This window comes from Adiantum capillus-veneris, chromosome 22 (assembly GCF_014529385.1).
Source record: "Adiantum capillus-veneris isolate H3 chromosome 22, ASM1452938v2, whole genome shotgun sequence".
NCBI lineage: Eukaryota > Viridiplantae > Streptophyta > Polypodiopsida > Polypodiales > Pteridaceae > Adiantum > Adiantum capillus-veneris.
The window spans coordinates 136,894,223-136,908,279 of NC_140952.1; the positions used below are offsets into that span (position 1 = coordinate 136,894,223).

A 14,057-nucleotide genomic window follows, 5' to 3' on the forward strand; every position below is an offset into this window, starting at 1 on the left:
AAGGCCAGTAATACCAGCCATACTTAGCATGAGCAATTCTCGCATGAGCAAGTGTGTATGTGTGTGTGTGTGTGTGTGTGTGTGTGTGTGTGTGTGTGTGTGTGTGTGTGTGTGTGAGAGAGAGAGAGAGGTTTTTCTTAAGGTTAATAACAAGTTCTATGCATGTAAGTCCATTTGTGAAAAAAAAAATCCAACATTTTCCTTTGTAACCGCTCATACTTTTCAAAAAAATCCAATCATGCAATCTCTCATGAAACCCTCATGAGGTTGTAGGAAAGTTATGTAGTGATACACTTCCACAAACAAAGATTGTTTTTTTTTCCCCTTTTTTTCTCTATCTAGCCTTGGAACACTCAGCTTGATGCATTGACCTGTCATACAAATTCATTGCTATGTATTCTGTAGATTCAAGATTGAACTGAGTAGGTGTAGGGCACCTACCTGTGTGTTGTATTCTCCTCTTGAGTATTTAAAGATGACTGTGTTTGAAGTTGGAACCAATACTCGGTTTTCTTATGTCCTTGAATGCCAAATGTTGTGGGCTACTTGTATGTTGTACTCTCCTATTGTGTATTTGAAGATGACCGCATTTGTAGTTGAAACCAATACTCGGTTTCATTATATCATCAAACGTCAGATGTCATAAGCATTGTTTCCCTTCACCTGACTATCAAAGACGGGCCTCATTCATCAATAGTGTGTGTGTGTGTGTGTATCTGTGTGTGTGTGTGTGTGGAAAGGATCCTTTTGTGTAGGCTTGGATCAGGGCATGGCAAGCAGGGAGAAGAGAAAAAGTTTGTGTGCAACATGCAAGGCCAATGTCTGCAAGGGAGGGTGAAACAAGTAATGTGGCCAAACCTTGCAAAGGAAATACCTACAAGAAAGATTGAAGCAAGTCATTTATGTACCTATGAGTGTGTGTGTGTGTGTGTGTGTGTGTGTGTATGAACCTACTATAGAAGCTGGCACATTTGCATCACTACATGTGCACGATAAAGCCTGCAAATATCTAAACATTTTTCCACTTCCTTTTTTGGGTTATGGAAGCGAAAGGAAACTAATGGTGTGCCCTATTTGATCCTTTTAAGAATATGGAGTTCATGTGCCTTCCATTATCTCTTTCCATAGACATAAAGGCGCCCCTTCCTTTTTTTTCCTTTTTCACAATACAATATGTCAAAGTTGTACATGCATAGCATTAAATCAAAAGAAGATGCTTTGTTTTCATTAAGCAAGTACTTCATTTTCCTTAAGACGGCAAAGCTAATCCAAGTCTTGTTTCACACTATTAGAGAGAATGTCTGTGCCAATCTGGGAGGAACGTCCTCTTTTTGTTCGAAGGTTTGTGGGTCTCACTCGTGGTGATAAATTGATGATCTTTATAGAAAAAGTCAAAAAATTTATATACCAAATTTCAATTACAGGTTTAAAAGAATAAGTTGAAAGACCATCTGAGAGAAAACCTTTCTAGAGTAACTAATTTCTCCTCCGAAGAGTAATCGGTCTAAATGCGATCGACTCTCATAGTTGATCCATATACTCCTCATGTGTATAGACCCACTCTCAGGGGATGAAACAAAACATCAAGCTATTATAAGGAAGGTTAGCATGTAGTAGAGCACCTTGTGCCTGACAAAGATGATCAAGAAAGAGAGAAAATCTACACAAGTGAGTGCTTTTGCTCAACTCCATTTGAAAAAAAAACAAAAATATCATCCAAAGGAAGAAATCACATATGTATTCCCAAGAGAAATGAATGAACAAGTACCAAATGAGGTAGTGCCAAATTGGCAGCTAAACCAAAGGAAGGAAGGACTTGTTCCTAGATACCAAATTGCAAGGCCATGTTCAAAACACGTGTAGAGAAGTGTATGTGAGTGTGTGTGGTGTGTGTGAGATCTTGGTGAGATCGGGGTATGAAGTTGCAAAGGAGAGTGAAACAAGTCACTATGTCAGAGATAATGGGCCACCAGTTTATGTCCATGTAGATGTGTGTGTGTGTGTGTGTGTGTGTGTGTGAAAAATCACAGAATCTACTTCTCTTTCTCCCATGATGGAGAACAAACACATAATCTCCCTCTATCATGAAAGCCAATGTCAAATGTCGGAGAAGCGTCAAGAGTCAAATTTGATGCCAAAACACGTGTAGAGAAGTGTATGTGAGTGTGTGTGGTGTGTGTGAGATCTTGGTGAGATCGGGGTATGAAGTTGCAAAGGAGAGTGAAACAAGTCACTATGTCAGAGATAATGGGCCACCAGTTTATGTCCATGTAGATGTGTGTGTGTGTGTGTGTGTGTGTGTGTGTGAAAAATCACAGAATCTACTTCTCTTTCTCCCATGATGGAGAACAAACACATAATCTCCCTCTATCATGAAAGCCGATGTCAAATGTCGGAGAAGCGTCAAGAGTCAAATTTGATGCCAAAAACATCCACTAAAAACAATCTTCTAGTGTGCCACTCAAGTGGAGGTACTGAGAGCATAAAAGGATTTGAAGGGGGGTAAAATCCAAGGACGCCTGATGGAAATGCTCCCACCACGAGGACACAAAATTTGTCCTGAAACTACGTACACATAGACGTGAATTTTAGCTCTCTCTCTCTCTCTCTCTCTCTCTCTCTCTCTCTCACACACACACACACACACACACACACACACACACACACACATGCTGTGAGCTCTCCACGAGCCCTCTACTATGAGCTTTGATACCACTTGTAGATTGTGTGGTGTGTGCATAGTATGAGGGAGAAGAAAAGTAGATACATAGACTTGGTGAATCATGGAGTGAGGATAACCATGCCTCATTTCTCCTTATTATATTGTCTCATTTCTCCTTATTATATTGTCTATAAAGAATAAGGCTAGTGATAGTTTAGTAAGTTAGTGGAGGTCCGTCCAATTGGCTTGAACCCCAATAGATGAAAGCACACCCCTTGTTGTGATTTTTGATCCATAGCTTAGAAGCTATATATAGATACCTTTAAAGAATCTTTTGGACCCTCGCCCTATCGTGCTTCTTTGTGTCGAGCTCACCAAAAGTATGTCAAAAAGTTTCTAGTGTGGCTAAGAAGGCATCGGGCCACTAACTATGAGAGTTTGTGGCTTAATTAATGGAAAAAAACTTCTTGAAAAGATCAAAACAAAGAGAAAAAATCAGTTCAACCATAGATGCTAAACTCATTTACAAGGCCAAGAACAACTCAAAATTCTTATGAGTGGGATGATTTTATGTAGCCACAATGCAGTGCATGTTTACCTCGTAAAAATCCCTACCTTCCTCCTTCAATTCTTTGTCAAGGAGATTTTTGGGAAACCTAGGGACCTTCCATAAACAATTCAACACACACTTTTAAAGATGTAAAACCCTAACTGGAACCATCACTCACTCGAATACAAGGTAGGAGCTACGGGGGAATTGCAATAGCACACCATATGACAACATTGTATCTAATATTCAGCTTCAAACAAGCTATACCTTGCTTAGAGTCATGGAACCATGAAGTTTGTGATATTTGAGCCATTTTTTTTTTGTTGAAAGTGGGTATTTTTTGCCCATTTTATGCTCTTTTTTTCATGTTTAGTCCAAAAAAGACCCATTTTGGTCATAATAAGCCCAAATCAAAGATAAGAAAATACCTAGAAATGTGAGAAAATTCCCTTGAATTCATATGATGCTCATGTTTCAACTTTTCTTAACCTTTAATCACACCATTGATGGTTATACATGCTAGCTATTAGTTTTGGACAGTGTTCGCCCACATTAAGCTTTCTACGTGAAATGAGTGTGCCACCATGATGCACTTGACATATATACATTTATAAACAAAATTGGCTTGTTATGATGTGACAAAACATGCAATAGTGCCACATCCATGGCCTTGACTCTGTGATAGGGTATGTACACAACTACAACAACCACAGCAACCACTTTCACACATAACACACTAAGTACATTGTAGCATTTTCTCTCGCATATCAAAAGGCATAAAAAAGTGATGTGAACAATTTAATTTCACCTTGTAAATGTGCCATGGCTTGAGAACGTGAGGAAGGTACTCAAGGCTTCAAGATATGAGGGTACTCTATTTAGACTTGCCTCCTCTTGCCAGCATCTCACCAATCTTGAATGGTGACCGCATTGAGATCTTCACATGAAGAAGGTCCTCAAGGTGATAGGATATGACATCCTCTATTTGGACGTGTCTCCTCTTTCCAGCATCTCATGTAGCACTATTTCTTGGCATTGGAAGTTGCTTGTAAATTTCATCTCTAGCATACTCCAAATACTAATAGACGCCAAAGAGGCACATTCCAGTTTGATGATCAAGAGGCTTCATAGACTCCATCCTATCGGAGTTCAAATTTGCCAAGAAAAAGAGGTGGGCTACATACCACGATATATGTACAAGTAGGACGAGGTATTCACTACTCCCCCTTCTCACATCACTCCAGGATGAAACCCTTGCCTTTCTCTATCGAAGACATGGAAGACTTGTTGGCTCAATATGAGGTCTTGCGTTGAGGTGGAAAAAGTAGCTTGTATTTCAAAGTTCATCTTTGTTATCACTTGTGACCACAAGCGATTGGTAGAGGTTTGATGTATAGGGTATGTGCAAGATCAAGTGTGCCCCACTTTTAGTAGTTTTTGTAGACTTTGATTGCCTAAAATAGGCATTCTATAGAAATAGTATGGCTTATTAGAATAGTTGTGCTCACATTTAAGAGCCAAGAACTATTTTTCACACGAAACACAAAGCCAAGAACACATTGGAAAGTCCTAATTTTCAAATGATTTCACACAAAGAGTACTTATTGTGTGTAAAGACTCTCCTTGTCTATCCTTTCACATGTTGTCATAAAATTGATATTGCCAAAGGATTGAACAAAAGTATAGTATGTGCCCCTAATTATGTTATATTCATCAATTTAGAGAATCTAAGTTGAAATCAAAGGTAGAGCTAGCTCTCTTTCTTTCTCTCTCTCTCTCTCTCTCTCTCTCTCTCTCTCTCTCCCCCCCCCCCCTATTCTCAGTATGCAAGAAATTTGTCATGTCTATGTGTCTCACATATGTACACCTGGGCCTTGGAAGTCTTATTTTGACATTGGGAGAGAGCATCATGAGATCAACGGTTGTGGTAGAGGATTGACAATGAGATCTTATAGCCTCTAGCAAGACATCTTGTTTTAAATTCACTACACCAAAGACAACCCCAATTCCCAATTTCCTCAAATGTGTTTTTTTATCTAAGAAGCAATCAATGATGAGCTTGATTGTTAAAGGCTTTTGTCAGGGCTCGTGTGGATGTGTGTTGTCAAAAGCAGAAGAAGTTTCTAATGATGCATAATGATTGGTGAGGAGGTTGGTGAGTTGGGATCCACAAATATGGAAGAGGAAGTAAAGGCTCGCATGCAGTGGTCAAAATGGAGTGGTAGGACTGGGGCTAGTTGGAAATATTCTCAAGAATATTTGAAATTATTTTTTCACATCAGCCAATATGTCTATTATCGCTTATATATTGCAAAATTTTCCTTATGCATTGATTTAGCACAAATCAATAAGGAGATTAACTTGATTAATTGGTAATTGTTTTTTCCATGTGTGTGATTTATATGATAAATGTTAATTAAAATACTCTATTACTTATACTTTCAATTTTATAAACAAGATATTTATAGATGCAAAGATCATTTTGTAAGATCTGATGGTCATTTTATAGATATACTTACAAGGAATTTCATCATATCAAAAAATTCAAATTTTAGTGGATTTTTCTTAGAAAAACACCTTAGCTTGTAAAAACATTGAAATATTCTTATATAGAATGTACTTGATATTATATAACTTTTTTGTGTATGATTTTAATATATCATATAGTGTTTGGTGCATGTCTCCTTAGAAAAAAATTTGATTGAAAATAGGCATTGTAAGCCCATCTTTCATCTATTTCGACAAGGGATTTCACTAATATCATCACAAACACACGAACATGTTAATAATGTTGAGTGATCACTTTTTAAAACATGTGATCGTTAAATGTTCACGTGGATTTCCTATTAACCTACAAAAACCACCCAAACGGATAGTCCAATTGGGCTTTTCCATATCCTAGCAAGCCCACTAGCAGTTTTTTGCCATATCTAAGTGAGTCCGCCACGAAAAAATAATAGCTCGGTGGGATTATGAGTTATCACATCACCATTCATCAGATTAAATGTGATCATGTAATTATGTGAATATAATAATAACACATGGTAATTACCAAAAAAAACACATTGTAATTACAAAAGATTTCATGTGATTATTAAATCTTGAAGTTCAACTATTCTATAGTTCACCTACGGTATAGATATAGATGTTTTAAATGTGTCAAAGCTAAGATTTTTACATTTTTGTGTCATCCAAGTGTTTTTTCTAATCTTTGAATTGCAATTGAAGATGCAAGCACATATAGTGAAAATGCCACATTAGCAAATGTTTTGGGCATGTTAAATGTCACATTGAATACCCAACTATGCAAAGTAGGTACACCCACCTTACGAAGTTAGGTGCATCCTTTGAAGGGGAGAGCCAGCGCACCTTGTAGGTATGACAAAGGTTCATCAAGAATTCCTTGACTTCTGAATAGTTTCTTAAAGGTGAACCCCTCGAGGGGTCACTTGAGGGCCTCATAAAATCTGCACACCACAAGGCAATCTTGTACACAATGGAGTTGGATTCCCATTCAGGTTTTATTTCTTTCACTTTGCTCTATTTTTTTCTATGTTAACTACTATTGTGGTCATTTTTCATTCAGGCTATTGTCCCCTTGATTTAATGATGCCTCTGGTTAAAAGTAGTTTTTGGCAATCTCTAGCTATTAATGTGGACATTGCTTGTAGTCATATTATGGTAATGCTCAACAATCCATATGTTTTCCGGGTGATTGAAATTAGTAGACCTACACGTATGCACACTAATATACTCAACACCCTTGCAACTTGTGGTTTCCTGATACCTTTGGCTATCAATGCTCCTCTCTTTTGTGTGTGATTCATATCAACAAACCTACATGTTTTATCAATTTTTTTCTCAATGTCATTGGCTATTGATGTCTCCATCCTTTGAGTCTTCTTAGAAATACCAAGCTTGTATATAGTCATGGGGCTATACTCAACACCCTCCCATCAATTGTTTCCTTGATGTCTCTAACTATGAATGTATACATCTTTTGTGTGTGATCAACATCACAAGCCTATGATTGAAAAAATAAAAATATGAGCAAGCTTGCATGTAGGCATGGACTTATAATAAATAACCTTGCACTGCTATATTTTGGATGTACATCAAGCACACAATGCAAGTGTCTCAATGAATGAATATATGAGCTTTGCTACTCCAAGAGAGGGTGAATCAATTGACGATGGCCTCATCCCATATGATTTCTTTAAAAATAAAAATTCAAGTGTTGAGGTAGATATTTCTAGGTATCCATTGCTTGATGTTGAGGAAATTTTGGGAGATTCCTTGTATTCATTACAATACATATCAAAGACATTCCTTGTATTCATTACAATACATATCAAAGACATTCTTCTTGTTTGATGAGAAGATGTACTCTTTAATGGTGAAGGAATTGGCTAGGGAAATTACAATCTCACTTTTGATTCTTGTAGTGCATGATGTGAGAGGTTTAATGAATCTCAAGTGGTGGAAAAATGATCAAAGATGATATCTCCCTCTGTCTAGCTTCAAGCTTGGGGCAACATTATTGAGGGGGCAACATACAACAAAGAGGTGTAGACAAGCATTGAGAAAGTAAATTTAAGAGGTATGGATGTAGATTCAAGGTGATTGTCCAATTATTTGATGACCTTGATGAGGTGATTATCAAAGTCCATGGAACTCATCAAGGACATATACTTGGCTCTCGCGTAGACCTTTATCACTTTCCAATCCATCCATTTGTTGTCTCATGTTGCATGAATGAAATGTTTGATATTGGCACTTGCCACCATGTTGCAAGGATTTCAAAGTCAAAGTGAGTCTTCACATATAGCACACATCCTCACTTCATTGTGTGATCTATCAATTCCTCATGATACCAAAAGAAGTACAAATGTTGCTACACCAAATGTGCACAAAAGGTATGTCAACTTGCTCCAAAAACAACTCATAGGTGAATATTTATTGTTGCATTTGTAATTCCTAGCCAATTTACTATGACCTTGCATCACTTTACCTTGCTTTAAGAGGATTTGTAGAGTATAAATGGATTGCAATGCTTGCAGAAGCTATTTAGTCGCAAGACTTGAAGAAGGTACCATTGACAGCTCAAAATTTTGTCCCATTTTGCATGCTCTTCTGTTCACATGTGTGTGTTGGTTGATAGGTCATCTTTGTCCAACCTTAAAACCCAAGGGCAAATGATGAATCCAAATGGCCTTTTGTTATTATGATGCAAGATGAGAGGATGCTATAAATTGATTTGTGTTTCTCATGTAATAATGCCTGGGTAGTGGATAGCACATTCAAAACAAATGTTTTTGGCTTGCCACTCTATGTTGCACTCTTGTTGAACTAGAATGGGGTAGAAATTCCCATATGGATGATGTTATGCACAAATGATTTGGACAAAAATCAAGAAAGAGTGGCTTTGGAGTTGGCATTCAAAATTGTCTATGAAAATATAGGTGAAATTCAATCTGTAGCTATTTTCATTGACAAGAACCAATAAGAGCTAGAAGTGATCATGAGGGTGGGCAATCAAGATTCTCATAGTTGGAGAATAGATGATGCGGGAAATCTAGAACAAGTTGCATGCCATGTAAAGCGTTGAACTAGAATGGGGTAGAAATTCCCATATTGATGATGTTATGCACAAATGATTTGGACAAAAATCAAGAAAGAGTGGCTTTGGAGTTGGCATTCAAAATTGTCTTTGCAAAGCTAGGTGAAATTGGATCTGTAGCTATTTTCATTGGCAAGAACCAATAAGGGCTAGAAGTGACCTTGAGGGTGGGCAATCAAGATTCTTATAGTTGGAGAATAGATGATGTGGGGAATCTATAACAAGTTGCATGCCATGTAAAGTGTGAGCTTTGTCCTAAAGTGTGAGTCAAGGAGAGAAGAGTGGATTTATCCCACATGCAGTGGTGCAAGGCTGTATAGCTACTTAAAGCTCCTCTCATGAATGAATAAATACAGGTCTATTTTGCATTACATCTCTCTTGTTTATGGTGAGCTTGTGATGGCTTAGCAAATACTCAAGATCATGTTTATGAGTCCAAGTTAATTAATCTTGGAACCTAATTCACTTGAGTGATAATCTAGCCTATGTGCACGATGTTTCTCTTTCATCCACCCTAGCTAGCATGATAGTATTCCCATCAAGTGGTATCAGAGACATGTTGTTCTAGCTAGGTTTGTTGTTGTGCATTTGTGTGTTAGTGATTAATGTCTCTTAATCATATCAATATGCTAGGTCACATTAGCACTTCCTCTCTTGCTAGTCGTGATTGTTACCTAAACTTCCTTGAATTGCATATCATGCTCAACACTAATAGAATTCTATTCTTTTGAATTCCATTAGCGATGGGATACGTACTATTGAAGTGCCACTACCCACATTGATGGAATAAGAAAGAACGGTTGTGATTAGAGCTTCTTGCATCATTAATTAGGCCAATTATTACACCATGTTCCACTCAATTAATGTGTTTCTTTCCCAAGAAGAATATCATTTTCTAGCTTTCATTCCCTTTCCCTACTTGTGTGTGCTATAAGGCCTTCTTGAGAGCTTTCAGTTAAGCTAGAGAATTCCAAATTTGAGTTAAAACATAATGATTAATGCCCCAATTGAGTTTTGCTTCATCTCTAGAATTTTTTGTTGCAAATCTTTTATTTTGTATGTGTGCCTAAGATCATTCAAAGCTCACACCCAAGTTGTTTTCTTTTTGGCCACTCAGTTGACCCACGTGGTGGGAACACTTCATCTTAGGAGTCAATTCCTAAAGGCATAGAAGGGTTGCCGAGTGGCGGAACCAAATTGGCCATGAAATTTGAGGGCCCGACTCACTGCAACATCCCAGGCTATCCCACAAATCACCCTAGAATCCTTGATCATCTGCCATTGCAAGCTGATACTACCTTCGCCATCACCACTGACCATTGTTCACCATCACTAGTTCGCCTTGTCACCCTGCAAAGACTGGCACCCCACCATGTGGCCATAAACTTTTTCAAGTTTTTTTTTTAAAATAGCAGTCTTAAAACTCCAACTTAGGCTCCCTTCCCATGAAAGAGCTTTCCCAAGGGCACTTACTCTCGCTGGTCTTGCACGGCCCTACCACTCATCATCATACCACCTTGCCAGCCCTTGGAACCCACTTGTTATCATTGTGGCCAGCTTATAAAGGCTTCTTTACCATTTTCTTTTCCTTTTTCTCACGAGAAACGCTTTTAAGCCCAAGGCCTTAAGCTCCAAGCCTACTAGGGCAACCTTCCCCAGGGGATCTCCAAGACATCCCAACCCCTTTAAGAACTTGTTCACACAACTAAAGCTACAGTAAAACCAAGAAATCATAAAATTCTTTGAGGTCACTCAAAAGGTTTCAACAAGGGACTTCAAAGGCATCCACTGTCCCCAACAAAAATTCAAAGAAAGCTTTCATAGGTTGTATTCAAATAACTTCAAAAGGGTCTTCATCATCAGAGGTCAAGCTTCCAATTGTGAAGAGGGGCTTCACCGTCGGTGAAGAGGAGCTTCACAAAAGGAGTAACACTTCCTCTGAAGCTATACGCAAAGGTGCCCACATCTAGCTTCAATGACCCATTACAACTCCATGTTGCTAGTTTTAGGTTTGTCCCATAGGTATTATGGCACAAAGGTTATATTCCACTCATTTCAAAATCTCCTCCGCATGTCATAATGCTACCCCCCCCCACACACACACACACACACACACAGATTATTTGATGTTTCAAGAGAATGGTAAGAAACAAGGTGACTGCAAGTAAGACTGGCAAAGGTCCAGGTTTAGTTGTTAAAGCAGTGGTCAGGTCAGTTAGTAAGAAGAAGAGACTCGAAAAGCTGATGAATATTTTGAAGTACCCAAGGATGAGGAAGATACAAAGAAGCCTAAGGTTGTTTAAAGAGATCAAGAAATCTTAGAAACACATTGAGCTATGTGTACCAAAGATGCCCTTTCATAGGCTGGTCAGGTCAATCTGTGAAGAGGCATGTGCTGGCACAATGAGGTGGAAGGCCACTACACTTTTGGCACTTCAAGAGGCAGCATATGAATTTTTTCTTGAGTATTTTAATGACATAACTATTGCAATACATGCACACCAGTTGGCCATTATGGACAAGGACAATGAAACACTTAAGAGAATAAGGTGGAGGTATGATAAATTGATTGTGCCCAATGAATTCATACACAAGAAAATGAGGGAGATTTTTCTTATACCTCCAGTAAGGCCACAGTCAGAGGTAAAAACTATATAGGTCACCCATTATGTGAATATTTGAGCCAAAGTTGAGCTAGAAAACCAGCATGTAGAGGAGTCACATAAATTAAGAGAAAAAGAAAAGGTCATTGTTATTGTAGATGCAGAGAAGAAAATCTACGACATAGTAATGTGTGAGATAGATGTGAGAAACAATGAAATCTTATCATCAATGAAAGATGGATTGCTAGAGGACATACCACTAGAGATGGGTCAAGAAGACTAGCAATTGATTCTGTTGATGTTAATATATTGCAGGATCCAAATGCACAAATAACAAATTTTATTGTGTATATATGCCTAAAGTAAGTCCCATTCTCTAGCTTCAGCATATTGTAAGTTAGCTTTTGACTTTGGAATGGAGAATAACTTCCATTAATTGTTTGTATTTGATTAAGAGCCGACTTCCTCAACAAAGCCAGTCCAAAATATATATCTTGGATCCACAAATTTTTGTGCTTATGAGAATGAAGAATACCCCTCATAGCACAATAGAGAGATGGTTTTCTCACTACCCTGTGCTCCAAATCACAACAACTATTTTTCCATATGAGAGCAGCAATCACTAGAGCCTCATATGCATTGAGCCTAGCAGGCTAGTGGTATGCACTCTCAACTCAATTCGGGGAACCCATCCAGTATTAAGGCTATGAGTATTTTGATTTTGAAATTAGTTTTATGTGGGATTAGGTTTGCATGCAATGATTATTGTGGTTGAACAAAAAAAATTGTTTGTTTATTACAACTACCTAAAAACATTTTTGCATGAATGTGGCAAGCTATGTGGCACTTACAAACTGTACAAGGCCGCTTGATAATAGTTCCAAATCAAATGGATGCAAACTCATGTGGATTGAGATGTCTCGTACATTATGAGTACATATTGCAAAGCTTTTTTGCACTAGAGCCATTCATGTCAAAGGTAGCCATTTTTTGCAAAGCATTACAATAAATCGCTGGTTGTATAGCAATAAGGATTGATCTCAACTTCTTTTAATTTTGCAGAGAGCATTGGAGAGATACACCATATAGTATTTGCAATACCACACAACACTTATCCATCATCTACTCTCTATCTCAAATCTTGTAAGTTTGGATGCAAAAGACAGCTTATTGGATGACCATGCGGTAGAGAAGACAATGACAGGTGAGGGACATGAGCTAGTGGACCTCCCTAAGTCCTCAAACCTTTCTAGATCATATGAGAAGGCACAGGAGGAAGAGGAGGATAAATACCAAGCACAAGGAAGGGCTAAGGAGTGATCATGCAAAGAAAAGGTTTGAGCAGGGAGGGATGCATGATGCACATAGAGAGGTGTTGAGGAGGAAGGCAATGTGGAGGCTGAGGAGGCTGAGATACACCATACCGAGGGAAGGGTTGATAAGGAACATCATGTAGAGGGAGGGGCTGACAAAGACATTAACATTGAAACTCCCAACCCTCAACCAGAGCCCTCCACCATTCGAATAGAAGAGGCTCAACATTCTTATCATTCAACAGTGCATAAGCCTCAAGAAGACCAGACCACTGAAGAATCCAATACATCTGCTATGGACACCTCTACTACGATGGAAACACAAGAGTCTCAAACTACAAAAGCACATGGGATTGAGGAGGAGAAGCTTGAGATCATCGACATTGGAAAGGACAACCTCTACAATAGTCAAACCTAGTATGGACCCTTGCTAGAATTTGACATGGTTATTCCGGTAATATTGAATGTAAAAGAATAAGAAAGTCATTCTAGTTTCTAACTACTTATATGGTTCATAAAATATTTGCAAAGACTGATTATTTTGGACATCAATGGATTTTTGTTGTTTTCAGAGCCATATGATGCAGATGCAGTCTACATCGACCTATGCAGTTTTTGGATAGGCAATTGTAAGGTCGTTGTTCAACCAGGCGCCAAGGAATTTTTGAATTTTCTTCTTCCAAGGTTTCGGATTGTAATTTGGTCTTCCGTGCAACAACATAACCTCAACCAGGCTCGTGCAACGTAGCTAAAATCCAACATCCAAAATTTAATTTTTTGTATAGCCAAAGGCAATGTGTTGCCATTAAGGGCCAGTACCACCCTATAAAACCCAAAGTATACCTTTATTACACAAAAAAAATCCAAATACATGTGCCCCTTGATGCTAACAACACTTTTTGATAGATGACACACCACATAAGGGTTCTCTTAATCCATCGGCCAAAACTCTCTCCCAACCCTCATTTTATAAGAGCATGAACATGACTTCTACCTAGAGGAAACCTTGATCCCATATCTGCAAGAATTTTATTATAGCCCCTTTACTGTTTGCAAATACTCTTTGAAATGCTAACTATATACATTGAAGTTACTTTGCTTCCACCCATTTGCTTCCACCCAACAAGAAATAAAATTGTGAGGGTTCATTGTCTGCAGTCTCCTCCACTATGTCACGCCGGAGTTGGAGAAGGTTTATTTTTATCATTGTCACAAGGTTGAGGCCTTTATCCACCACTTCCACATCTACGACAACGTTGTTCTCAAACATGCAAACTCTTGATCAATAGGTACATAGCAACCTCCAACA

General features: G+C 38.3%; 1 long non-coding RNA gene across 2 annotated transcripts; it reads left to right on the top strand.

Annotated features, from left to right (window-relative positions):
• Positions 1–6,595: 6,595 nt before the first annotated feature.
• On the top strand, positions 6,596–13,847 carry LOC147430291 (uncharacterized). 2 transcript variants are annotated; one of them, XR_015185776.1, is made up of 4 exons: positions 6,596–6,730; positions 7,658–12,414; positions 12,498–13,202; positions 13,321–13,847. It is a non-coding gene; the product is annotated as an uncharacterized LOC147430291 (long non-coding RNA). The 2 variants fall into 2 exon arrangements; XR_015185777.1 differs by having other exon boundaries at positions 7,658–7,812.
• The last annotated feature ends 210 nt before the right edge of the window (positions 13,848–14,057 follow it).